Consider the following 25,876-nt stretch of genomic DNA (forward strand, 5'->3'; position numbering starts at 1 on the left):
AAATCGTGACTGACTGTCCCGCCAAAAGTGCATCTGGTCACCTTACATTAAATAGATTAAAACAAAAACAAAAAACTAATGCTTAATGTCCTTCAGGTATCTCCCCCAGGTTTCACAGATAGAAAGTGTTAAACTGGGAGATCTGGCTGAATTCAAATCCCGTGTCTCCTTCAAACTACCAAACAGTGGAGGTTGAAAGAAGGTCAGTCACGGTGGAAAACAGAGAGTGGGCTGCACGGTCCTGGATACGTCTAGCATCTGGCTCTAGGCTGGGGCTCACCACTGGTGCCACTTAGCAGCTGAGGGCCCCTTCTTAGTTCGCTGGTTGTTTCATTTATTTGTTTGTTTGAATCATCTCAACCTGCAAAGAAAGAACTGCTCGCCGCTCCCTTTTATTTCTTGAGAGGGATGTGAGGGGGTTTCCATGGCATTACAGCAAAATGCACCCCAGTGAAGTCAATGAAGAAAATAAAATGAGCACCCAAGCCTGTAACAGAGAGTACTCAAGACATGGGGTCAGACAGACAACGGTTTCAGTCCTACTTCCACCATCTGTGGCAGGTGCCATGTCCCTTAACTATAGGGGGGCCTCCATTCCTTCTTCTGCGAAGCGAGGTTCCCCCAATCCCGAGAGCATCAGGGAAACAAAGAATGTGTGTTCTAGACAGCAAGGCGCGCCAGACACGAACGACATTTGCATCTTTATTTACCTGTATGCGCCAGATGTTCTACCCAGTGAACACTTAATCCTCCCAGTCACCTGCTCCACATAGGCTTGATTGTTTTCTCTCTTTTGTAGGTGAGGCCACTGAGGTGCAGAAGAGTGGCCCAAGGCCTCAGAGGAAGGTGACCACAGGCCAGTTTTGAAGGCAGTTCTTTCTGGCTGATTTTCTTCCCAACGCCCCATGAGGTTCCATCTAAATCACCTCCAAGGACACGTCGAAAATGCCCTTCATTGACCAACGGGGGAATTCGTCTCCAGTTTAGGAAGTAATATTTTGGCTTTGAAGGCTAACACACACAAGAATAGAGAACCCAGAAGCTCCCAAATGGATAAAAATGACGAACCAGGAACAGCTGTGAGTCTGATCACACCTTGTAGCAAAGAGGGCACCGAGTCCTGTGGGGCAAGCGGATGCCAATCTTCTTTCATTCCATTAAAATAAAAATTAAATTAAGCTAAATTAAAGAGGTTTACCAAATCAAGCAAAAGCCCGTTCTGCTGAAGTCAATTCTGACTCACAGTGACCCTCTGGGATGGAGGAACTGCACCACAGGGTTTCCGAGGCTGGAATCGTTTCTGGAATCTCACAGACCAAATCTTCCGTGGAAGAAGGACAGCCAGAATGCTCCTTAGAATGGAAGGTGGTGAGCTTTGTCTCACATGCTTTGGTTGAGACTGGGAGGGACCCATCTCTGGAGAAGGACCTCGTGGGTGGTAAAGTCGAGGGCTAGAGAAAACGAGGAAGATGCTCGTAGAGGTGGGATTAGTACAGTGGCTGCAACCAGTTTGCACATAGGCACGATTGCGAGGTGGCACAGACCTGGGCACCATTTCCTTCTATCAGTCGCCACCTCGCCACGCGTCAGAATCAGCTCAACGGGAGCTCATAATAGTAATCAATGCAGAAGCAGACCGTCACCTGGTTTTCCCCGAGAGAGGCTGGGGGCGTTCAAGCCTTGGAACTTTTGGGAAGAAGCAGAGCCCTGAACTACTGTACCACTTGGGTCCTTAACAAAGTAAAAAGCAACAAGTCTCCCCAAACTGTCAAACATCCCATCAGTTCATTCCTCCTAATGCCTTATTTATTTATCTTAAGTTAATCCTGCTTCAACAATGTCAACTTTAAAAATATACACTTTGGTTTTAAGAGTGGAACAGTTTAGTATCCTACATTTTTTAATTAATTATGAAAGAAAGGGGAGAAAAAACTCCCGAGTTGCAAAAGGACATTTTCAAACCAGCGTTTGTTTCATTTGGGGAAACTCTTCCACTTCTTGGTGAGACCATACTTACCCAAACCAACCATCTACCATTTTTCACCATTATGAGAAACACTGAACCGAACATTTTTGTTCTTAAATCTTTTCTGCCCAATTTTCATTGGCTAGATTCCTAGAATATGGAATACTGGGCTAAAGGGAATAGATGTTTGAAGGAGGACGGGCAGTTACTGCCAAACTGCTTTCCTAAAAGGACGCATTAATTCATATTCCCCAGCAGCAAACGACAGTACCCGTGGCTCTCCCCAACCCTCTCCGTAGTCCGACATTGTCCTAAAATACTAGTGGCTGAAAGGGGAAATGGAAAATGCTAGCACGAATCTGCCAAGAGGCACAGGTTTAGACAACCTACCCCAAGATTACAGCCTCTTGCATGGATTACAACTCGGTGCAAAGAAATAAAAATCCTTAGAAATGATCCTGTAGACATCATGATAAATTTAAATGGTGGGCGGGGGATGAAGCTGCTAAGAAGATCATGTTACTTGGATCCTCCACCCATGTTCATGGGAGCAGCAGTCAAGAAATCATGCTTTTGAGCAAATTGTTTGCACAAGTTCCATTGAAAGTGGTCTGGAGCAAAGATGCAGCTTTGAGGCCAAGATGTACCTGATCCAAACCATGGTCTCTTCAGTAGCCTCCTATGCCCATGAGCAAGACACTGAATCAGGGAGATGAGGAAAGAATCAATGGCTCTGAATTATGTTGTTGATGAAAGGCCACTGAAAGTCCATGGACAGCTGGGGTAGAAGCAATGGTCCCCACAAGGCCAGTAGTTTGAAACGCCAGTCACTCTGAGGGAGAAAGTTGAGGCTTTCTAGTGTAATGGGCTATAGTCTTGGAAAACTAGAGGCTTTACTACTCGATCCTACAGGGTCGCTGTGAGCTCGAATCAACTGGATGGCAGGGAGTTTGGGTTTTGACCATTGACCGACAGAAGAACAAGCCTATCGGTCTCAGAGGAGGTATGCCAGAAAGATTCTTAAATGTGAGGATAGCAAGACTTCATTCCATGTACTCTGGACACGTTACCTAGAAAGTCCAGCCACTGGGGCAGGGCATCGTACTTGGTCAAGCAGAGGTTCAGTGAAAAAGAGGAAGCCCTTACACAAGACAGACTGACACAGTGGCTCCAACAATGGGCTCAAACATCACAACAGTTGTGAGGACCCTGCAGGGTGGGGCAGCTTTTCTCCCTCTTGCTCGAGGAGTGGCGCTGAGTCAGAGCACCTAGCCACAATAACAGACTCAAGTCATACAGCTGTGTGGTGGAACTGAGGTGGGAACTCAAGTCATTTCTCTGTTGCCCATCCCCCAGGGAGGAGGTCACATGTAGATCCTTGTAATCGGTTCCCCCTTTCTACCTGACCCTCCCGGCATCGCCACTCTCACCACTTGTCTCAAGGGGTTCATCTGTCCTGGATTCCCTGTGTCCAGTTCCCATCTGCACCACTGTATAGCCTCTGGTCTAACCAGCTTTGTAAGGTAGAATTGGGACCATGATAGTGGGGGAGGACAACAGAAAAGTGGATGAAGGGTGATGTCGGGCAGTGTAAGACATGATAAAATAATAATTTATAAATTATCAAGGGTTCATGAGGGACGGGGGAGTGGGGAGGGAGGGGGAAAAAAGAAAAGAAAAATGAGGAGCTGATTCCAAGAGCCCAAGAGGAAAGTAAATGTTTTGAGAATGAGGAGGGCAATGAATGTAGAAGTGCGCTTTAACAACTGATGTACGCATGAATTGTGATAAGAGTTGTATGAGCCCCTAGTAAAATGATTTTAAAAAAAACTTTCTCCAAGAGTTGGGTACCTAATGTCCTTCTTAGAATAATCGATCATTTTGAGTTCAAAAGGGCAGCCATTTACTAAGGACAAAATTCAGAAGAGTTAGGAAAGGAGGACAAACTGTAACAGAAAACCCAGGGAGAGAGTGGAATACGTCATGATACAAGGTGGGGCTTGCAATCAGTGACCTGAAACAAAAAGTGGATGAATTGTTGAATGGTAAACTGATCTGCTCTGTAAACCATGACCCCAATTCACAATATGTTAAAATTATATGTATATAGATGTATATATAAAGAGTTAGATACCTAAGCAATACACACAATACTTCACCAGAGTTTGGGTTATGTGGTAGGATCTTGGTGCCGGCCATTGTTTAAGGAGCTTTTGTAATGGAATGTCATGAGAGCGGAGAGAGTCCTTGTATTATTCTCGGAGATCCTGCCCTTCCTCACCATCACTGTCCAATGAAACCTCTGCAACCATAGAAATATCCGTGTTGTGCCACCTGGTTGCCACTGCCCACGTATAGTGGGCCAAGCAGAAGGGCAGCGGCGAGAGGAAGACCCTGCGAAGGACGGACACAGTGGCTGCAACACTGGGCTGAGATAAACCACAGCGAGGATGGCGCGGGACTGGACAGCGTTTCTGCTGCGCAGAGTGTTGCTACGCGCCTGGCCCACTTGATGGCGCAACAACTTGATAGCAACAACAACTCCTGTGGGGCAACTGAGCCCTCGGAATTTGGCTAGTGTGGCTGAGGCATCGGATTAATTATTCATTTCACTTAATTTTTAATTACATCAAATTTAAATTGTACCAGTGGCATTGGGCAGTGCAGCTCTAGACTAGCTACCACATTTCCCAGTAGATATTAAACAAATTCATGTAATCTCCTCAATCCACTTATTTCTGCCACATTTCCTGGGAACATACATTGGGTTCTCCCTCCCTCCTCCCCTCCCCACCATGTGCCCATTTGTTCTCTCAAATGCAGGGTTAATGCTATTTATCTGCCATATGGGGGTGATGTGAGGATCAGCTAATTAATGTTTGCAAAGAGCTGCCTTGCTGACTGGTTCCCGGAATAATTGCACGTTAATAAAACGTTAAAAGGACCCGTTCTCATCCAGAGGCCTAGCAGGGCTGGGTTTACTTCTTCCTGCAAAGCTGGTTCCTTTGACTGGATACAGTCACCTGGAACCCCCAGCCCCCATCAACCAATCCCTTTCCAGGTGAAATGTCCCACTCACCAAAGACTGAAATTTACCTTTGTGATGGGTTTGATGTCACAGTTTGATGAGTAAATTAATAACACAAACAAGATTGGGGAGGGCGGGTATTTAACCAACTTGAACAAATTGCTTTTAAGCTCTTAAGCACTTTAATTGCTTGCATGATAATGATGCAAATTTTTAAATGTCTTGATCCACTCTCAAAGTCCAATGCAAGGACCTTGAAGGGGACCACTGCCACAAGCATTGTTTTAATTACATGGCTAGCTAGAAAGTTACAAGGTTGCAAATCAGGAGAGCACAAGGGTTTGGGAAGTAGAGAGGCCTCTGGATCAACTGCCAGCCCTGGGTGTGTGACCCTGGGCAGAGGGCCCTGCCTTCCTGCGATGCAGCTTCCTCACTGACAGCATGGGACACTAATGGGTACTTGGTGTGTGTGGTGTGAGGAGTAAAGCAATGTGGCTGGTGACCCCCTCACGCATGCTTCTCCCCACCTTGGCAAACACGGGAGGGGAGGTCTGGTGCAGACATGAAGCCGACCACTCTCAACATCCAAAGGAATAGGACAGAATGCCCCTAGTACTTCTCTGCTGTTCTCAGGGCCATGCCAGAAACATAAGACAGCTCCCTTGATCTGTGTGGTCATTGCTATGACTTTTCCGAAATAGTATCAGAGCAGAAGGGAGCTGGAAAGCTTGGAATTCCAGGTATGGATGTGGTCGAGCCGCCCACCATTACCTGGGAGGTGGTTAAAAGTCAGAACCCTTAGCCCCATCCCCAAGCTATTTAACCAGATGGGAGTGCGGGGATTGATTTGTGTGCGTCAAAGTTTGAGTCCACCATCTTCTCCCAGTGCTGTTTTATTTATAAAAAGGGGGATATTATTCTAGGAATAAGCAAGCATGGGGCCACAAAGCATCCACACATGAAACCTTTGGTTGCTGGAAAGTGACAACAGGGCTGCCTGGCTTTTTCCAGGCGGGTTTCCAAAGTGAGTGCCGCAGACAGGGTACAGCAGCCTTGCCACTTGTCTGTCACTTCATTTCATGGGGAATTTATGAGTTTTCCTTTGCTGACAGGATTCTGGCTTACACAGGTTCTGGCTTTTACAGCTTTTACTGGGTATTCACTGAAGCCCATTCCCTCGCCTTCCAAAGGAGAGCTGGTGATGCAGTGATTCTATATTGATCTGCGTCATGGCAAGGTCAACAGTTCAAAACCACCAGATGCTCCTCAGGACAACGATGGGGCTTCTCTCTCCTGTAAAGAGTGATAGTCTGGCAGGGTTCGCTATGAGTGGGCATCGACTTGATGGCAGTGGGTTTGGTTTTGGTTTAAGGGGCTCAAGACCACAGCAAGAAAGGTGACTCTTACAACAAACAAGTAAAAACAACTGATCTTAAAACTTTAAAACATTCTTTTAAAAAAAAATTTTTAATGTTCTAGAAGTTCATGGTGAACTGATTGCCGCTACTATTCTTCCAGGGGTTCTTTCTACCCATCCCACAGAGCAGACACAGGGATCCCGGGGAAAGAGAGTCAGGGGCAACACTTATCTGCTTTTCGGATCCTGCTGCATTTGTCCCCTCTCCTGTTTGTTTTCCAAATGACAGAAAAGCAGCTGATTCGATGTTCCTACCATGACAGAAGGACAGCATTCTCTCACCTGCCCTGGTGACACTCAGGAGCTTCCGCCTCGAAGGCAGCATCTGAACTCTCTGAATTCTGAGCCTGAGATCAGTAGAGCTTGGGCGTCCTCAATGGTGAGAACACTGCTCAACAACCTGGGGCGTGGCACCTCCAGCCCATCTAAGGAAACCCCAATGTGTCTCGCGGAGCAAGAGGTTAGAACCAGGCTTCTCCCACTGGCTGCATGAAAATTGTCCTCAGTTGACGAGTCGTTGACCCAAAGGGAACAAATCTTTTCTGGGTCAAAGAGACCTGACGCGTGGAGGAGCACACCTGACAAATACACGCTCTGATTGGACTAGATCCCACAAGGATGGGCGGGCTGCTCAAAGACTTCCACTCTGGAAACAGCGAGTGCGCATGCTGCTGCAGAACGTGGGCACCTTGAAAAGAGACTACGGGTCAGGCTTCCCAGCCAAATGCCCTGCAAAGAGGTGGGGGATAAGCTTGGTGCAGGGGAGGCCACTGTCAGCTGGTTTACTTCCTTGATAAAATCTTCTTGGCCAGGTTGAAACCTCTGTATCAAAAGCAAAAAAAAAAAAAGTGTCCGAAAGAAAAGAGGAGAGCGGGGAAATACACTGTCCCAGCAAAGCACTAACAACCCAGACACTGCTCTCAGGAACTGCTGGTCAGGAACCAAGGAGCCAGCCCCACCTACTATGCCCAGCAAGGGATTTACACATTTCAACTCCGAAGAAGCTGGCGGAAGCTACATAAAGGGATGATTCTAAGACAGCTAAGGAAGAAAAATGTTCTTGCCAAAAGGTTTTGCCCCTCAGTTGGGCTGAACAGCTCAAAGTTATGCAAATGCCACATGTGAAGCTTGATCTTCACCTCTCCCACCTCAGTTCCCAAGACTATAAGGAATCGCAAAACAAACACCATATTCTGGTTAGGGTAATAAAGGCAGACATCACGGCTGACCCTGTTGCTTTTAATGTGTGGCAGAAGCCTCAACACAATAGACGCCTTTGACCTTACAACCCTGCTTTCTAGGAACTTATCTCAAAGAAACACTAAACAGTCTGTACAAGCATGGCTATCGCATGATTAGTTATTAGAATAACAACTAGAAGAGCCCCACATATTAATTAAGTGCGACACCGAAATACACTGAGGTTGCACGTAGCCATTTACAATGTTGCCTTGGGGGGGGGTGTTTAATAACATGGGAAGATTTGCATACCGTAGCATGAAACAAAACTAAGGGTTCAAAACATGACAACTGCATGAACCCATTTGTTCATATTCATAATGAAAAGTCACCTGTCACAACCCAAACTATGACAAGCCTCCCCCACCCTCACCCCTTGGCCTTTCCCTAAACAGTCTTCATTTACAATAAGGGACAAATGTTACGTTGCCAATTAGAATAAAAACCAGTAACAAAAGCCCTGGGACAAAGTAACCCAGAGCACATATATGGACATGCCTATACACTTACTTTCCTTGATGGAAACAGTAAATGGGGGGATTCTGGTTTGCTGGTTCCTTGGGAAAGAGGCCTCTATAGCAGTCTGTCAGGGGACAGCGAAGACAGAGTGATTCGGCTTTCTGTTACAATAAGCCAGGCTGACAGAGCAAGTAAGGAGGCAGGTAAAAATAGGCAGGTCCCTCACATCTAGAATTGATGTTGATTTGCCCCATTAGGCTTTTGGAATCAAATCTGAAGGGAGGCGATGGAATCCCATTGTTGTGTTGTTTCACTTTGTAGATTTATGGCTGGGGGGCTGGAGCCTGGGAAGGCATGGGACAGGTTAGAGGAGTGCTGTGTGAGCAGCGGGCAGCCACTGAGACTCAGGTGAGAACTTGCACTGCTGTGTGCTTAAGGGATCTCATTTCCTCCCCCTTCGCTCTTGGGAAGAATGTGAGCTGGCATCTTGACTTCAGCCCCTTGCTTCCATTGCACAACAATCTCTATCTGAAATTGCTCCTCACCTTCCTTGTCATTTGGTGACCTTTGAACTGGAACTATCAGGTTATACCACCTGCCGATCAGCACCAGGGACCCAGAAAAGGCTCCCAACGAAGCAGAAATGTTGCCCAAACTGGAAATGGCTTTCCTAAGAAAAGAGATGACATTTCTGTTTCAAGCGTTTGCGCTGGTTTTGAATAGGCCTTGAATTCAATGCTGCTGACTCTTTGGGAACTGTTGTTTTCCCTGCCCCACCCTTGCCCTGCATAAACCCGTATGGAAAGGGAGGAGGAGGTGGAAGGGCTTTTATGAAGGGTAATCCTTGCAGTGCTGTCACCAAGGCCTGCTGAGGGTAGTTGTCTTCCAGTGGATTCCAACTGAGTGTGCAACTGCCTCATAGGATTCTCTAGGTCAGTGGTTCTCAACCTGTGGGTTGCGACCCCTTGGGGGATCAAATGATTCTTTCACAGGCAATCACCTGATTCATAACAGTAGTAAAATGACAGTTATGAAGTAACAACAAAAATAATTTTATGGTTGGGGGCTCAGCCCACCATGAGGAACTGTATGAAAGGGTCATGGCATTAGGAAGGTTGAGACACTGCTCTAGGCTCTAGTGGTGCTGGGAGGTTAGTCCTGAGCTGCTAACCTCAAGGTCCGAGACTGCTCTGCTGGAGAAAGATGAGGTTGTCTACCCTGGTGGTTTCTGATCCTCATTGTTGGCGGTTCGAAACCACCAACAGTTCCACAGGCAAAAGATGTTATGTTCTATGTCTGTAAACAGTTACAGTCTTGGAAACTCACCAGAGCAGTTCTACCCTGTCCTAAGAAGTTTGTCATGAGTTGGCACTGGCTCGAGGACAATGAGAGTTGAGTTTACTCCGGTAAAGTTGTACAGGTTCACAAACCCCACAGAGCGTCACCGTGAGTTGGAATTGACTCGCTGGAAGTCCATTCGGCTTGGTTTTTCGGTTTAACCTTTACAGAAGTGGGTAGCCAGACACTTCTTCATGAAGTGACTAGCTGGGTCTTTCAGTTATCAATCAAGAACTTAATGACTGAGCAACTAGGGATCTCAAAGTAGGCACTGGAATCCTCCCTTCTTTTACAGGTGAGGCGCTCTATTGGGACAGTTAAGAGCTGGCCAGCTAACCTAAAGGCTGGTGACTCAACCCCCCAGGGGTTGCCCCTGGGGAGAACCATGACCATAGCACTACTCAAATTCCATAGGAGGAAGAGTCCTTGGGAACCCAAACCACTCATTCCTCCCAAACCTGGCTTCTGCAAGAGCATCTGCTCCAGCGCACTGGCACTCCTTCACATGCTACTACCATTTCACTGGCTGGGATAAGGTCCTCTAAGGGCCTTCTTTAGAATGACCACTGGTTCTGCTCTCAAAGGCTGTCTAGAGCTGGCAGCCCTTCTTTGCCCACAGTCCCCACACCCAACAGTGGTTTTCTTGACTTACTGCCCCATTCTCGCCCTCCCCTCCACCCCCCTCCAGCCCTGTTCCCCAAGTGAAATTTATGTAGATAGGATACTGGCAGAAGAAATCTGAGAAAACCAAAACTCTCCATTACTACCACCCTCCTCATCTCTGGAGACAGCGATTTCACACCTTATCCAGACACCAGACCCCACTCCCCTATCAAATGAAGAGACAGGCTGGAACTGCTCCTGGTTTAACCCTTCATGTCCTATACCCAGGAGTCTTCAATGGCCCACACACTCACAGAGACTTCCTGCAAATCAAGGCTCCACTGAGAAATGGCACCCATGAACCCTGCTGGAAATTAGCTCCAGCAGGGCAGGTCTAGCCCTCTGGGACTGAAGGGCGACCCATTAGCACCCTTACCAGAGAAAACGGATTCTTTCTCCCAAGGCCTAGAAAGCGGAAAATCCCGTTTGATGTCACCATGTCTGGCCTTACTGCAAACCTACCATCACACACACACACACACACACACACACACACACACACACACACACACACACACACACACGCAGCAAACTTGCTCCCAAAGCCAGCAGTGAAACACGTCCAGCAACTTTGGCAGGGAGGGCTCCCAGGCCCAAACCGAGCGGCGAGGCACCGGAGCGCGCTGTGGGACCAGGGCATGGCTGTACCGCAGCAGGACAGAGGAAAGGACCGGCGGGGCCCGCACCCTGCACCAAGCCACACTCATGCGGGAGCTGGGCCATCTGGGCTCCAGTTTCCTGCGCGAAGCTCCGCCCACTCGGTGCTCCCGCTCGACTCGGACAGTAGCCGGGTCGGCGGGGGAACCCAGAGCCAGGGGGTGCCCTGCAGGCACCAAGCGATCGATCGCAAGGGTGCTTGCTGCGGGAGCGCGTGGAACTTGGTGGGACCCACGAGGCCGCCCAGGCACACAGAGTGACGGCCCGAGGCCGGCAGGGAGGAGGGCGGCGCCAGCGGGCTCCGGGAAGCTGGGATGCGCATCCCCGTCACACACCGGGAAACAGGTTGCAGCGCAGCCCATCCCTTCTTGGGCCGCCCTAGCAACTCCCTTCCCGCTCGCTGCGGGCTTGCACCCAGTCCCCAGCCCCGCTCCTCCACTCTTATCCCCCACCCCCTGTGACCAAGCCAGGGCCCCCCCAGGCAGCTGGGTGCAAGACGCCTTCAGCAAGGTCAAGGCGAGGCCGCCGGCACCTGGGGATTTTTCCCACCCCAACACTGGCTTTGCATTCTCATTGTTAGGCATGGTGGCAGCGGCCGGAAATCCGAAGGGCCCCACAGGTCTGAGCGAGGAAAGATTTATTTTACAGCGGGGAACACACTCAAGCAGATCCAGGATTTCAGCGAGAGGGGGTGCGGGGTTTCTGGACGCTGGAATGTGGCAACAAACAAACAAAACAAACCACTCCCCACCCCGCACTCTAATTGCCACAACTGCGGGCCAGCGGGAGGGAGTAGGGTACTGGGCCACTGTGCCCTGACTTCTACGTTCCTCTCCCGCACTGCCAGATCTGGGTGGGTGGTGGGGTAAGTCTACTGGCAAAAAGCAAGATTTAAATACACTCTACTGCCGAGGTTTCTCTATCAAAGCCCGTCAACGTGCTACAGGCTGCAGCGGCAAAGGCAAGAGGCGAGAGAGCCAGGAACGCAACGGAAGCAAACGCTGTCCGCGGAGGGGAGAAAGTGGGAAATGGAAGCCGTGCCAGGCGCCCAGCTCCGCCGCAGCATCTCGTTAGCAGCGGGCCAGCCTGGCAGACCTGTAGGGGTAGAAATCGCTGTGGCCGCCCCTGACCCGGGCCAGCACTCGCCACCCTCCCAGGGTGAGCCTTCCGCTTGGATGCCTGGGAGTCTCTGAAGGGGCCTGAACATCAGCAGCAGGTTTCTAAACACGTGAAGGGTCTGTGTATGAAACACAGGTACAGTACGTACGGTACAGGGGTACCGGGAAAGGCAGAAAACAGGGGTTCTAGGACTCCCTAACACAAAATCCGTTTCATAAAGCACTGCCTTCCTCCAGAAGGACTCTCAAACCAGTCCCCAACCCCAGGGATCGCTCTGGGCTCTGAGGATTCAGTGAGCCCGGAGTTTCCACCTATTCTACCTCTCCAAACAATCCTGGATCTCACCACCTAGTTCGGAGGGTGGCATTCTTGGGGGACGCAGCATCTGAGCCCAGCGCCTGTCGCAGAAGTTGCCAAAGTCATTTGAGGTGTCTAGCCACTGTTCTGAGGCCTTGGATCAAGAGCACCCCGGTACTTACATCCCCCTAACAAGGCAAACTTTCCGGTTTGTCTTCACGGAAAGAGGGCTCACTTCTCCTTCCCGGCAGCGCCAAGGCAGCTTATATAATTGCCTGCGATGCCATTAGGAGGTTCTCTCTCTGCGCCGCTGCACAGCTTAGCAGCACACCGGCCCACTCTTGCCCCTGGCCGGCCTTAGGGACTCTGATCGTCCCCCACTGCTGCTGTCCACGGAACAGCAGGGCGATCTCCATAATCAATCAAGCACCAAGTGTGCCTGCAGGACACCTCCCCACACACACACAGACACACACACACACACACACACACACACACACACAACCCTGGTTGCCTCTCTGCGCCCTGTCCACTGGCTAGTAGCTCTGTGATGCATTTCTACCAACCTTCACGCCAAGGGTGAGGGTCAGGGTGGTTAGGGGCAGGGTGGGGAGCACTGGCGTGGTCCCGAAGAAGGCTCTGCACCAAACTGACCATTCATGTTCTCATGGGAGCCTGCGTGCACTGCACAAATAGCCTTAACATCTTGCCCTGGGAGGAGAGCCAATTTCCAAAGTTGGAGACCACGCAGTGGAATTTCCAGGACTTTCCAACCTGGCCAAGGCAGGGACAAGGCAGTGAAGCTGCAGGCAGAGGCCAGCGAAGACCTACTCGCCTAGGAGGACTCACTAGTTGAATTCCGCACCCCCCAGCCTGGCCTCCCACGACTCCCTGGTCGCCTGTACAAGCACCTACACAGTCTCCGAGCCGCCACCTTCGCGTCTGCTCCTGCATTTTTAATCGCCAGGAACATGACTAAGGAGCTCGACCATCGCATTTCCACCCTGAGCGCCCTTCCCGAGCTGGGGGTGCGAGGAGTCCTGGGCACGCACACCCACCCCGAGCCCTGCGAGCGTCCACCCGGCGGCGGCTGCAGCCCCAACTCTCTCCGAGGCAAACCCACGAGGCGGCCAGGTGGCCGCCGAGCAGAGGGGAGCGCCGCGCGGCTGCAGAGCACGGGGCTGGGCTCCGGTTCGCCGTTCAGCCGCGGCGCTCGCTGCGCCCGGCCGGCTGCAGCCGCGGGAGCCCGGCGCCGCCTCGCGGACTCCTCCGGAGCCCGCAGGGGCCTTGGGGCGGGCGAGTCTGCGGAGGGGCTGCGGGAGTCGGAGTCGGTGCGGGGAAGGAGTTGGGCGAGGCAGAGGAGCCCCCGGGCACGCCGCCTCTCGGCCACCCGCCCTCCAGAGTCCCGGGCCCCGTGCCCACCTCCTCGCCCTCCCCTGGGTCCCCGGCTCCAGTCTGCGGAGGCTCCGTCGGCTCCGGGCTGGCTCGTCTCGCCCGCAGCCCGTGCCTCAACCTCCTCCCTTGCCTCCCCGGGTGCGGGCCGGGAAGGCAGGCGAGCGTCTCCCGGAGCTCGCGATCCAGCGCGCCAGCTACTCCGACCCTGCCCAGGCCAGCGAGGGAGCCGGGGAAGCGGCGCCGCGGTCCCCAAGGCGCTTCTCCGTGGAGCGGATCGCGCTGCCTTACCGTGGCTGCAGACTGGCACCGCCGGGAAAGCGCGGAGGAGGGCGGCAGGGAGGCACGGCGCCGCGGCGCCAGCGGATCCGGTGCTCTCGGGGCCGCGGCTCCTCGGCTCGGTGAGCCCGAACGGGGCACCCGGGAAGGAGCAGGTCCCGTCTCCGCACACAGTTCCAGCGAGACCAACAATAGCTCCCGCGGGGAGCGCAGCCCCAGCGAGCCTCCCGCCGCGCGCCCACGCCCGGCGCCCGCTCCCGGCCGGCGTCCCTACCAGCGCTGCTGCCCCACATGAAACAGCTGCAATCTCGAGGCTTCTGGGGGGTTGGGGCGATGTGTGTGTGTGTGTGTGTGTGTGTGTGTGTGTGTATGTGTGTGTGTGTGTGCGCGCGCGCGCGCGCGAGGGAGTGTGTGTGTGTGTGTGTGTGTAATAGCTTCCCTCCTCTTCTTCCCCTCCCTGCCTTCGCCTCCGTCCCCCACCCTCGCTCTCTTACACACAGACAGAGAGGGCGAGCGAGAGAGACACACACTCATACGCACACGCACACGCAGGTTACATGAATGGGCGGCGGGAGCCAATCCTATGAGGCTGGGCGAGCTCCAGCGCACAGGCGCTGGGCGCAGGGCCGCACCATGGCGCCGGGGGGCGCCACGCAGGTGATGCGCCTTCCTTAGTGGGGCCACCGACCGGCCTCTCAGCTGAGCGCTCACCCTGGCTCTCTGCAGTCTCCAGGCTCTTCTCTCTCCTTCCTTCCTTTCCGTCGGCTTCTTTCTCCATCTTTGCAATCTCTCCTGTTCTCTCAGTCTGCTCAGTTTCAATCTCCTCGATTTCTCTCTAGCTCCCTTTCTCAAACTTTGTTCTGCCTTGTCCCTAACTTTTCTCTAATTCAGGGTCTTTAGGCCTCTTATCTCTCTGTCCCCCCACCCCCTTTGGACTTTCTCCCAGGTGTCTGCAGTTTCATCTGGCAGACTCCCTCCCCCTCTCCCCCTCTCTGAGCTTCAGGGACACCATGGTGGCTCCCCTTCCAGCCCCCATGGATAACAGTCCACATTTCAAGCCTTCCCAGGGGTATGCATTCTCTTTCGTGTGTGTGTGTGTGTGTGTGTGTGTGTGTGTCTTTCCGTTCTGCTGCAGCACAGAGCCAGAAGTAAAATTAAAAACTGAGAACTCCAGACCCTTCCTCAGTCACTTAAACCTCAGAGAAAGCCTCCTCTCCTGGCCTTCCTGCTCCTCCCATGTCCACTCTCTGGACAACTTCCCCAAACTATGGTCGTAGCTGCTTAGTGGTGATAACTACCATTTAAAAAATAAGCAACAGTGAACTTGGGCTCAGGGAAGGTCGTCCCTCCATGTCTGCATCCTGCTTACAGCACATTACTAAGAAACAGGTATTTTGATCTAATGGGAGAGTGCTCAGTGGAGCGGCAACTTGCACCCACTTTGAAGAAAGACCTGAAGTCTTTCCTCTACCCCAGCCTGGTTGCACACTAGTTGAACAGCTTGGCATAAGCCACTGCAGCCCACCGGGTCTTAGTCTTCTCAACTGTGCATGCAGATTCACTAGCTATGGTGAAAATGAAATGAACACTATGGAAAGTGGGGTGTTCAATGCTCCTTTCCCCCCTTCCCACCCCTTAAGGAAAACTCACTTCCGGAAATGCCTCCTACCTCCTAGCTGCAGGACACCAAGTAGTGAGGGTGTAAACGTGAGCAGGTTAACTTCACATAAATATGAAATGTACAGATTTTGAAAATTCTGTTGAATGGTCAAATTGGGCTTGCTGGAGTGCCCTTCTACCAACGTCTGAGCCATCCCAGTCATGCTAGGATGGTGTGTGTGTGTGTGTGTGTGTGTGTGTAAGTCTGAGACTGCTCAGCACACTTTCTAATGTATTTCTTAAATCTCCAAGATAGTTGAACACGGACTAGAGCAAAGTCTCTGTGGTCAACTGAAATACGAAGTCTCTGCCATTCGGATAGCATACATCAATGTTGTGTCCTCACCACTGAGGTCAAATGCTGGGCATAAGCTGACAGTCGGATTCAATGCTTTCACAAACGTTCATTGACCACCTACTCTGGGCAGGTGCTATGATTGTTTCTGGGCATTCAAGGGCAAAGAGGCCCTGCCCCGGTGGCTTAGAGTGAGGTAAACATGTCTGATGAATGTAGAATGGGAAGATGAGTCACAAGTAACTTTAGAAATGCTGTGTGCTTTGTGGGAAAAAAAAAGTCTTCCAAGTCATGAGGTCCATAACAGAGAGACGTTGAGAGAGAGAGAGAGAGAGAGAGAGAGAGAGAGAGAGAGAGAGAGAGAGAGAGAGAGGACATGTTGGGAATGGCTGTTCAGCCTCTGCATCTTATTGACAGATGGGAGATGGGCAGCCTGCTGGCTAAGAGGAGGGGGTGAATGTATCATGAGAACCAATGCATTTCACAGTCTCACAATCGCTCCACATAAGGGACTCCTACATTCCAAAGGAGGAAATAATAACTTCCTAGTGAAAAACAGTCAGCAGTTCAAAACCACCAGCAGCCTCTCCTGGGGGGGAGGGGGTGGCAGAAAGACTGGATGTTCTGTTCTTGTACACAGTTAGTCTTGCAAACCCACAGGGCATCTCTGTGAGTCAGCAGTGACCCCATGGCAGTGAGTTTATAGAACTGTTGGAGATCTTGAGTGCCTCAAACCTTTAACAAGCTTGGCTGCTTACTGAAAGGATGGAAGTTCAATTCCATCTAGAGGTAGTTAGAAGAAATCCCTGGTGATTTAGTTACAAATCAGTCATTGAAAACCCTGTGGGGGTCCAGTCTCCGTAGGACACACAAGGGTGGATATGTGGCAGAGCTGACTCCCAGGCAACAGGTGTGACAGGAATATTCCTGCCCCAAATGAATAACCTGAATCCAATCATGAGAAAACATCAGCCAAACTCAAAGGAAGGGTCATTCTACCAAATAACTGTCATGTATGTGCTCTTCCAAAATATCAAAGCTATGGAACACAAAGTCTCAGAAACAGCTCCAGATTAAAGGAATGGTTTAGTTGTCATGGCAATAAATGTAACATGCGATCCTGGATTGGGACATTTAGTGGGATGATTGGCAAAATGTTAAATAAAATCAGGAGATCAGATAATAGGATTTAACAACATTAATTTTCTGATTGCGATAATTACTGTGGTGATCTAGAAGAATATCCTTACTTTTAGGAAAGAATTCAGAGGTTAAAAAAATGTAGATCCCAACCACTGTATTTACGGAGAAAGCACCAAACCTAAACTCACTTCCACTGAGACAATTCCAAATCGTAGTGCCCCATAGGGCAGAGTAGAACTGCCCCGTGAGTTTCCAGAGCTGTAAAGCTTTACAGGAGAGGCACCGCACACCAAACTCAATTGAGGTCTGACTCATAGCAACCCAGCAGGGCAGGGTCGAACTGCCCCTGCGGGTTTCCAGAAATGTCACTGCTTATGGGAGCCAAATGCCTAATCTTTCTCCTTTGGTGGTTTCAAACTGCTGACCTGATGTCTAGCAACCCAAGGCTTAACCTTGACACCACCACGGCTCCCAGGAGAGGCTCAATGAGGTCAATATTATGCAAAGGAATGGGCAGAGTGTGTGTACTAGGCGCTTAAACAAAGCCCTGCGCGTAAAGGAAGACCTCTCTTGAAAGCAGAGCAGAATCAATTCCACCACTGCGGGCAGCGCATTGTTCCCGTCATTTAGGTTCTTGTTATTTTCAGTGAAACACACAGCATGTTTGACTGTAGGTCTAAGCCCCTAAGAGATACCATGGAAGAAAGGCCTGGCAAACTACTTCTGAAAGTCACAGAGCTCTCTGGAACACAGTCTTACTCTGACAAGCATAGGGCGGTCACCAGGAATCTGAGCCAAATTGACCGCAACTGGTTTGGGTAACAGTGTAATGATGTGGGCAAATGAACAAGGCTCTTTTGGGGGAGGCAGAATTGGGCCTGTGTGAGGAGAAGGGTCTAGAGACCTAGGCAAGGCTGGCTCCTGAAGGGTCAGGAACCAGGCAAAGGGGGCCCCCTTGGAAAGAAATGTTGTCTATTCTAACCTCTCCCTATGCCTGTGGCTACAATTTCAATTGGAAATGGTGTGGGGTGTCTCCTGAGTCCATCTCTTTTGGGAGAGCAAAGATCAGAGGAAGGAGCAGGGAGGCTATTTAGGTAAAGGGAGGCCATTTCAGCTAGGCTTGGAAAGGAGGACAGATTTGAGAACTCCTGAGAAATTCAAATGCACACATGGCGGAAGGTGGAGTGGGGGTGGGGTGGAGGGGAGGGGCAACTATTTGGATTGGAATGGGCAAGGAGTCCAAGGTAGCTCCCCCTTCTCAAGCTTGGGTTCTGGGTAAAGTGTGAAGCTTCTCAATGGGATGTCTGGAGGATTCAGAAGGAGGTGAGGACATCTGTGGGGCAGATAGACGCTGCTGTGACCTTGTTCTTATGGAACCCACTCGCTAACTTAAGATTCTACTGGACACTGGATGGCTGCTCGGTACTGCAGCAAACACTGGCTATAAAATTCTGTCTAAGACCCTCCAAATGGCCAGCTCCATCTATTATTACCCAAGAAAATGGGCACTTGGCTAGGGTGGCAATACTCCATTTGTGACCGCAGAGACCCATTGATATAGCCCAGATTGTCGAATGGGCTACTTTGCAAGACAGTCTCTCCTGAGATGTTACGCAGTCACGCAAAAGTATGTCCATGCAGTTTTCCGCATTACCAAAAAATGCCTCTGTCACCACACAGAATGAAACACAAAGCAAAGCCCACATGTCACATGGTTAAGCATACGCAAATTCTTTCCGAGGAACAGCTGAAACAATATGTCAAGTGTGAACCATGGTGGCTACTGGGCGGTGCACTGTGAGTAATACGTAGCTTCTTCCTTGAGCCTTTTTGGTCTTTTCTCGTGTCCCCACAATAGACACGTGGTGCTTTTTCTAACAAAAACAGCAGCAGCAGCAGAGTTGTCCTGAAAATAAATACTTTGTGGTGACCTCCTCTCCCATGTGATCCAGGTTCTGTCCACCCTCCCATGGCCTGAATAGTACTGCCTGTGGAGTTGTCCCTTTGAGAGTGAAGGGAGAGGGCATTTAATGACTCTGGGGAATGACCAGCGGGGCTGGAGAGGGAAGCGAGGGCGTTCTCAGCAGGCAGACGTGTCATTGGAGCCGCTGAAACGGTGGACATTAAAGCTGTTTGCACTGCCCTCATTGATTCTGTAATGTGTTACAAGCAAAAGAAAACCTATAGTGGGGCCAAGAAAATGTGAGTCTTTAAAGGGCAAGTTTTAATTAGGAAATGTACTTATTTGCAAAACTACTTCTCTGTGGAGTCCGGCGGTTCCTGGGAAATTGTTTCAGGAAGCGATATTTCAGGCAAGCAGAGGCACAGGGACAGGGGGCAGCGCTTCATGCCCGTTCTCTGCGATGTCATCAAATGTGCAAGTTGGTGACAGAGGGCTTGGACACCCAGTGATCAGCGCCTCCAAACGTTCACATTCAGAAAAGTGTCCGCCGAAGAGCTTTCTGCAAGGTTCTCTCTGCATCTGCGATTTTTCGTCTCACAGAAATGTTTACTATGTGGAGAGGTTCCCTAACCTACTAATAATAACACCTTACAAAACGTACCCTTCTCCCTTTGCAGAGAGTCACCACATCTGTCGATTCAGTCTGTACAGCCACCCTCCCCACCCTCCCCAGCTAGGATCCCTAGCTTCCAGTCTATATAGGAGGCCCTGTGCCCCAACCCCCAAATGAAACAAGACAAAACAATTAAACCCATTGTCCGGGAGTCTACGGCAACGCACGTCCATGCTAGAGGGCAGGGTAGAACTGCCCCCAGGGCTCCCAAAGCGCCATCCTCACTGAAGCGGCCTGTCCAGTGGATTAGCTGGTGGTTTGAAGGCCAACCTTTCAATTGACCACTGACCACTGAGCCACGAGGGCTCCTCACAGAAAAAACAAAACAAATTGTTTACTCGTTGGTTCTGATTCATGGTGACCCTGTGAGACAGCACAGAATTGCCCCCTTGGGGTTACGAGGCTGTAAATCCTGATAGAACCATCAACTTTCGTGTAGCTGACCGTGCTGTTCACAGCCAGGACTTTGACCACTGCAACACGAGGGCCCTCAACTGAGACTCACCCGAACATAGTGCCACCTAGTCAATTCTGACATTTAATGACCTCTAGGACAGCACGGAGCTGCCCCTATGGGTTTCCGAGGCTGTAAATCTTCATGGGAACAGAAAGCCTCATTTTCCCCTGCGGAGTGGCTGTCTTTTCCTTTAGCGGGCCATCAGGAAAGCCGCTACACCACCAGGACTCCTTAACTGGATCCTGGAGAAGTCCAAAGACAGGGAGGGAGGAAGGTCTATAACTCAAGACTGGGCAGGAGACATTCCTGGAGCAGCTTCCGTGTGACCTTGAACCTGTCATGGTGTGCTAGCTCCATGAATCCACAGGATAAGCAGGGAGCAAGGATTATAAAGTCCTCATTTCTATGCAAATGCTCAGAGAAGCTGTATTATAGGAAGAAACACTGAGTATCCGGATTGGAGGAAGGCTTATCAACAACCTATGACAGGCACATGGCAGCACCTTGTTTGCTGACAGTGAGGAGGACTTGAAGCACTTGCTGGTGAAGATCAAGGACTGCAGCCTTCAGTAGGGACTACCACTCAATGTAAAGAAAACTAAGCTCACAACTTAGTGAAGAGGTAACGTGGTGATGCACAGAGAAGCGATTGAAGTTGTCAAGGCTTTTGTCTTGCTTTGATCCAGACCATGCTCATGGAAGCAGGGTCAAGAGATCAAATAAGCCACGCAATGCACTGGGTAAATGGGCTGCGCAAGACATCTTTAGAGTGTTGAAAAGCAAGAAGGTTACTTTAGGAATGTAGGTACATCCTCCTAGTTTAAATAATCTCATAAGCATGTGAAAGTTGTGCATTGACTAAGGACAGCTGAAGAAGAATCAGTGCATTTGAACTATGATGCAGGTGAAGGATACCGAGAGTACCATGCACCTCCAAAGAACCGACAGATCTGTTTTGGAAGAAGTGCCGCCAGAATGTTCCTTAGAGACAAGGATGGCAAGACTTTGTCTCTTGTGTTTTGGACATGTTATCAGGAGGGGCCAGTCCCTGGAGAAGGACATCATGCTTGTGAAAGTGGAGGGCAATGAAGAAGAGGCAGGCCCTTGACAAGACAGATTGACACAGTGGCTGCAACAGAAGGTTCAAACATACCAACAATGGTGAGGAGGGCCCAGGACCAGGCAATGTTTTGTTCTGGTGCACACAGGTTACGGGCAGCACCTAACCACCACAGCACCCACATTGCTGTGATCAGCCTGAGGCCTGGATGTGTGGTTTTGACTCCGCAGATTCGGACCGGGGACCCAGACCAGTGTCTTTCCTAGCACAACCCCGTTTTAAAGGTTTGAGGAGTGCAGCCAGTGATTATTCTTTGGCAGGCTGACTCAGTTTCACCTGCAAGTTGAAACTTGGTTTGTTTTGCTTCACCTGTAAATTATCTTTTTCTGTCTTGTGGGAATTAGCAGTGAGTTAACTCCATGGAAGTGATACTGGGGTTAAGGAGTGAGCAAAGATGCCCTTTTGAGGACTAAGGTGCTCCCGACCTAAGCCAGGATATTTCCATCATCTCGTATGCAGGTGAAAACCGCACAATGAATAAGGATGCATGGGAGGAGATGATGTGGTTGAATGATCAGATCGGTGGAGACTATTGAGTACCAAATCTGCTGGGAGGCAGTAAACCCACGTTGTTCTTTAGAAGATAACATAGTGCATCTTCCCTCTCATACACTGGACATTTTATTTAGAGATACTATACCCTGGAAAGGGACCTTAAGCTTGGTTAAGTATTGAAGAAGACCTTTAATGAGATGAATGGACACAGTGGAGGCAACAGGGAGCTCAAACATAACAACCGTGGCCCCAGTCCCAGCCACGTGCACCCCTCTCCAGAAGAATGCACTGCAGAGGGGAGCACTGAACATACAGCTCAGGGAGAGGGGCGAGTCTGCTCAAAACTCACGGGAACAAACTAAGAGGGACAGAGAGAGAACGAGAGAATGGATCGCACCCTGACCCACCAAGCCCCTGGGACAATATTCCTGCTCAGCACAGCCAATGCACAGAGAAGACTGTAGAATCGGCCTCACCATGAGAAATGGCATCCCTCACTGACCCATCGTGCTGTGGGGGACAACATTGGAGACATGGTGTGGGAATTGTGTCCGGTCTGAACCCCTACACTGGAGCAAAATGCAAAGGGAGTGCACCAGGGCAGCAGGGGGAGCAAAGCAGTGAAAGCCTCAAGGAATCCCAAGAATAGACTTTGGGGGCAGGGCTTGGCACCTCATCAGACTCAGTCAGAAAACATTCATGAAGGTCAACAGACAGACCTGAAACTATTTATAGGCTTTTTTTCTTCATATCGATCTACCGTATATAAGATACGCAGAACAAAAAAATCCAGAGGAGAAAATAATGGGACCAATGGTTCCAGGGGGAGACCATAGAGAGGGAGGTTGGGGAAAGGAAGGGGGAGCCAACAAACCCAGGAACAAGGGCACAACCAATTATCTAACATCAATAGTGAAGAGGTCAAAGAATGCCTAGTGGGGTTTGATCAAGTGCAATGTAGCCCAGAGGAATTATTGAAAGCCAAATGAAGGTTGAACATGATATTAGGACAAAAGGAAAGTAAAAGAAAATAGAGGAAAGAACTGGGATGGAAAGGACGTTTATAGAGGTATAAATACAGGCACATGCATATGAAAATACATTTATATATAATGATAGGACATAGATCTATGTACCTATATTTATATGTTAAGTATTAAGGTAGCAGATGATACTGGGCCTCTACTCAAGTACTCCCTCGATGCAAGAAAGAACACTTTGTTTTAATAACCTAGCATTCCGTGATGCTCACTTTCCTGACATAATCGCTGAAGACAAAATCGCTGGGTGCATAAACAAACAAGCTGATGGTGCTTGACTATTAAAAGATACAGTATCTGGAGTATTAAATGCTTGAAGATAAACACGCAGCCATCTAGCTAAGAAACAACAAAGTCCACATGGAAGAAGCACACCAGTCTGTGTGATCATGAGGTGTTGACAGGATCAAGTATCAGGCATCAGAAGATCCAAAACAAGCAATCATATCTATTCGAACAAAGATTGGGGAGGAGTGGAGACCCAAAGCCCATCTGTAGACAATTGGACATCCCCTCACAGAAGGGTCACAAGGAAGGGATGAGCCAGCTAGGGTGCAGTATAGCACCTACAAAACACACAACACTCCCCTAGTTCTTTAATGTTTTCTCCCCCCCTACTCTGATGACCCCAGTTCTACATTACAAATCTGACTAGACCAGAGCATGTACACCGGTACAGATAAGAGCTCTCCACACACAGAATCCAGGACAGGAACAATAATGGGAGTATCGATATCATGAGGGTAGGGGTAAGGTGGAGGGGGGGAAGGGAGAGAAATGGGGAACCAATCACAATGATCAATATGCACCCCCACCCCCACACACAGGGTGATGAACAACAGAAACATGGGTGAAGGGAAACAGTGGGTGGTGGGAAATATGAAAATAGAAATAATTTATAAATGATCAAGGGTTCAAGAGGATGGGGAAGGGAGGGGGGAAAGTAGGAGCTGATACCAAGAGTTCAAGTAGAAAGAAAATGTTTTGGAAATGATGATGACAACCTATGTACAAATGTGCCGGGTACAATGGCCAAATGGATTGTGACAAGAGCGTAAGAGCCTCCAATAAACGATTGAACAACACCAACACCATAGCAACCGTGAGGATGGCACAGGGCGGCCATGACTGCTCTGCCATGTATATGGGTTGTCAATGGCACCCAAGAACAGCAATGCCTTTTGAGGGTTTTCCCTTGGTTTCACTGGTGAGCATCCCCTGCTGCTAACCCAAAGGTTGGAAGTGCCTCTGCAGAAAGGCCTGGGGGTCAGCTTCTGAAAGGTCATCGACGGCAAACCCTGTGGGTCCCAGTCCTATTCTGACACCCACGGGGTCATCCTCGTGACAACTGGTTTAAAAATAACTTTCGAATTAGCCGACTAGAAAATATGCTTGGCCTGGAGTCACCATAAGTTTACTCTGTTAAGGAAGAGGTTGGGTCTTTTTTCCCTCCCTTAGTTCAATGTTCAGCAGGATCTCTCAGTGCAAAGAGGTGCGCAGGAAACCAGGGAAAGAATGGACGTTAATGAGAACAACACCCAGCACTTATTGAGCATTATTCCTGGGATTGAGCCAAGGACGTTGTCTTACTTAAAATTTAGAGCAACGGCATGTGGTCTGTATGATTATTCTCCTAGCCCCAAAGTGAGAAAACTACGAGGCGTGCAGAGCCAGATTCTGATTTGAGTTGTTCTGATGCCAAAGTTCAGGTCTTAGGAACCATGTTCTATTAGATGGAATGATGGATGGAGTGATAGATGGACGGATGGATTGATGGATGGATGGATGGAACTTTCAGCAGGGGATCTTGGTGAGGAACACAGACAGACAACAAGACCGAGTTCCCAACAGGAGACAGAGAAGCTGGAGACATGGCTGGCGTGAAGCTGGGCGAGCAGGAGAGGAAGCGGGCTTCAGGAGGGAGTGCACAGACACAGGACGAGAGCTGTGGAGAACCTGCCCTTCACAGAGCAGGGGAGGAGCCAGGAGCCAGACGCCAGGATGCCTGCCTACCAGGCCAAGTCCCTGATCATGAGCGTGGGTGGGACACAGGCCTAAGATATTCATAGTGTGAGCAGGAGGTCTTCCATCTGACTGGACCCTGGGTAGTCCCCACTCCCCTCCCACTTGGTTGGAGCCAAGAAGGATGAGTGGAAGGAACTGCTTTTACTAGTAGTGACAGGAGCTTTCCATGAACCGGAGCACATTTTATTGAATAGTGGAGCCTGTCTATAATCGGCTGTTCCATGATTATACCCTTTTATTTCATCCATCGTCTCGCAGCCTGCAGTTATTTGTTGATGAATTGGTTTTACTCTTTACAACAGCCCCCTCATCGACACCAGAAGGCATTCCTTCCATGCACAGAGGAACTGGTGAGTCTTGCTCGCTTTGGGGATGCCCAGAACCTCGCACAGTGCCTGGGACAAAGTGGTTGATAAGTAAATGCATGGTGTGAATGAACGAGCCTAGACCTCCCTCTCTCTCCAGCCTGTGAGTGGGTGCGAACCTGTGCTCGTGGAAAGCAGGCCTTGTGTACTAATTTCCCCCGTCTTTGCGGGCATGAGGTTTAGGGCATGGGATGGAGCTCCAGAAGAGCATTTCATGGCCCTGATGTCAGACAATGTCCCTGCACTGACACTTGCTCTCAGAGGGCAGAGAAAACACAGACCAGAAAACAGCAGCATCTGTTGAGGTCAAAGGTGACGAGCCGCCAAAAGTTGGCGGCAGCGGCAGCCTCTCCTAGGAGATCAGGCCCACTTTCGCAGCAGACAGGCGCTGTGTCAGCTGACCTGATGGCAAAATGTCATCTTTCTCAGGCTTTGCCACAATCTCGCTCGAAAGGCGCCTTCCTCCAGGCTTCTCGGGCCCACTTAGAGCCCTGAGAACTCCCTGGAAAGGGGGCCTGGGATAAGATGCACCCTTTCCAGGCCCCCTTTCCAGCCAGTTTTTACCCTGTCCCTTTTCTCAACCTTTCCCTCACTGACTTCCCTGCCACTTGGGTGGCTTCTGCTCTTTGCTCAATACAGGGTGGAGCAGGCAGCGGGTGTGGTCTTGTGCAGAGCCAAGTCAGACCCATTTCCTAACCTTGGAAGTGGCTGCCGCTGTGAAAACTCTCTATGGGTCCAGAGGGCCATGACTGGAGTCCTCAAGGGGCAGCAGCCCGAGAAGGCCCAAGGGGGTGCTTCAGTCCACACACCATGCCACCCCCTTCCCCAAGGACCAGAGGAAGCAAGT

General features: G+C 50.2%; 1 protein-coding gene across 4 annotated transcripts in view; it reads right to left on the reverse strand.

Moving 5' to 3' along the window:
* The window catches only part of TENM4 (teneurin transmembrane protein 4), a 913,628-nt gene that overhangs the window by 857,397 nt on the left and 30,355 nt on the right, over positions 1 to 25,876 (reverse strand). The window contains exon 1 of one of the 4 annotated variants that reach the window (XM_075546359.1): positions 13,867 to 14,271. The exons of the other annotated variants lie outside the window; for them this stretch is intronic. The gene's annotated coding sequence lies outside the window, so the exon portion shown is untranslated. Of the gene's footprint in view, positions 1 to 13,866; positions 14,272 to 25,876 lie in introns of those variants that run through there. 4 annotated transcript variants of the gene reach the window in all.

Source organism: Tenrec ecaudatus, chromosome 4, assembly GCF_050624435.1.
Source record: "Tenrec ecaudatus isolate mTenEca1 chromosome 4, mTenEca1.hap1, whole genome shotgun sequence".
NCBI classification, from domain to species: Eukaryota; Metazoa; Chordata; class Mammalia; order Afrosoricida; family Tenrecidae; genus Tenrec; species Tenrec ecaudatus.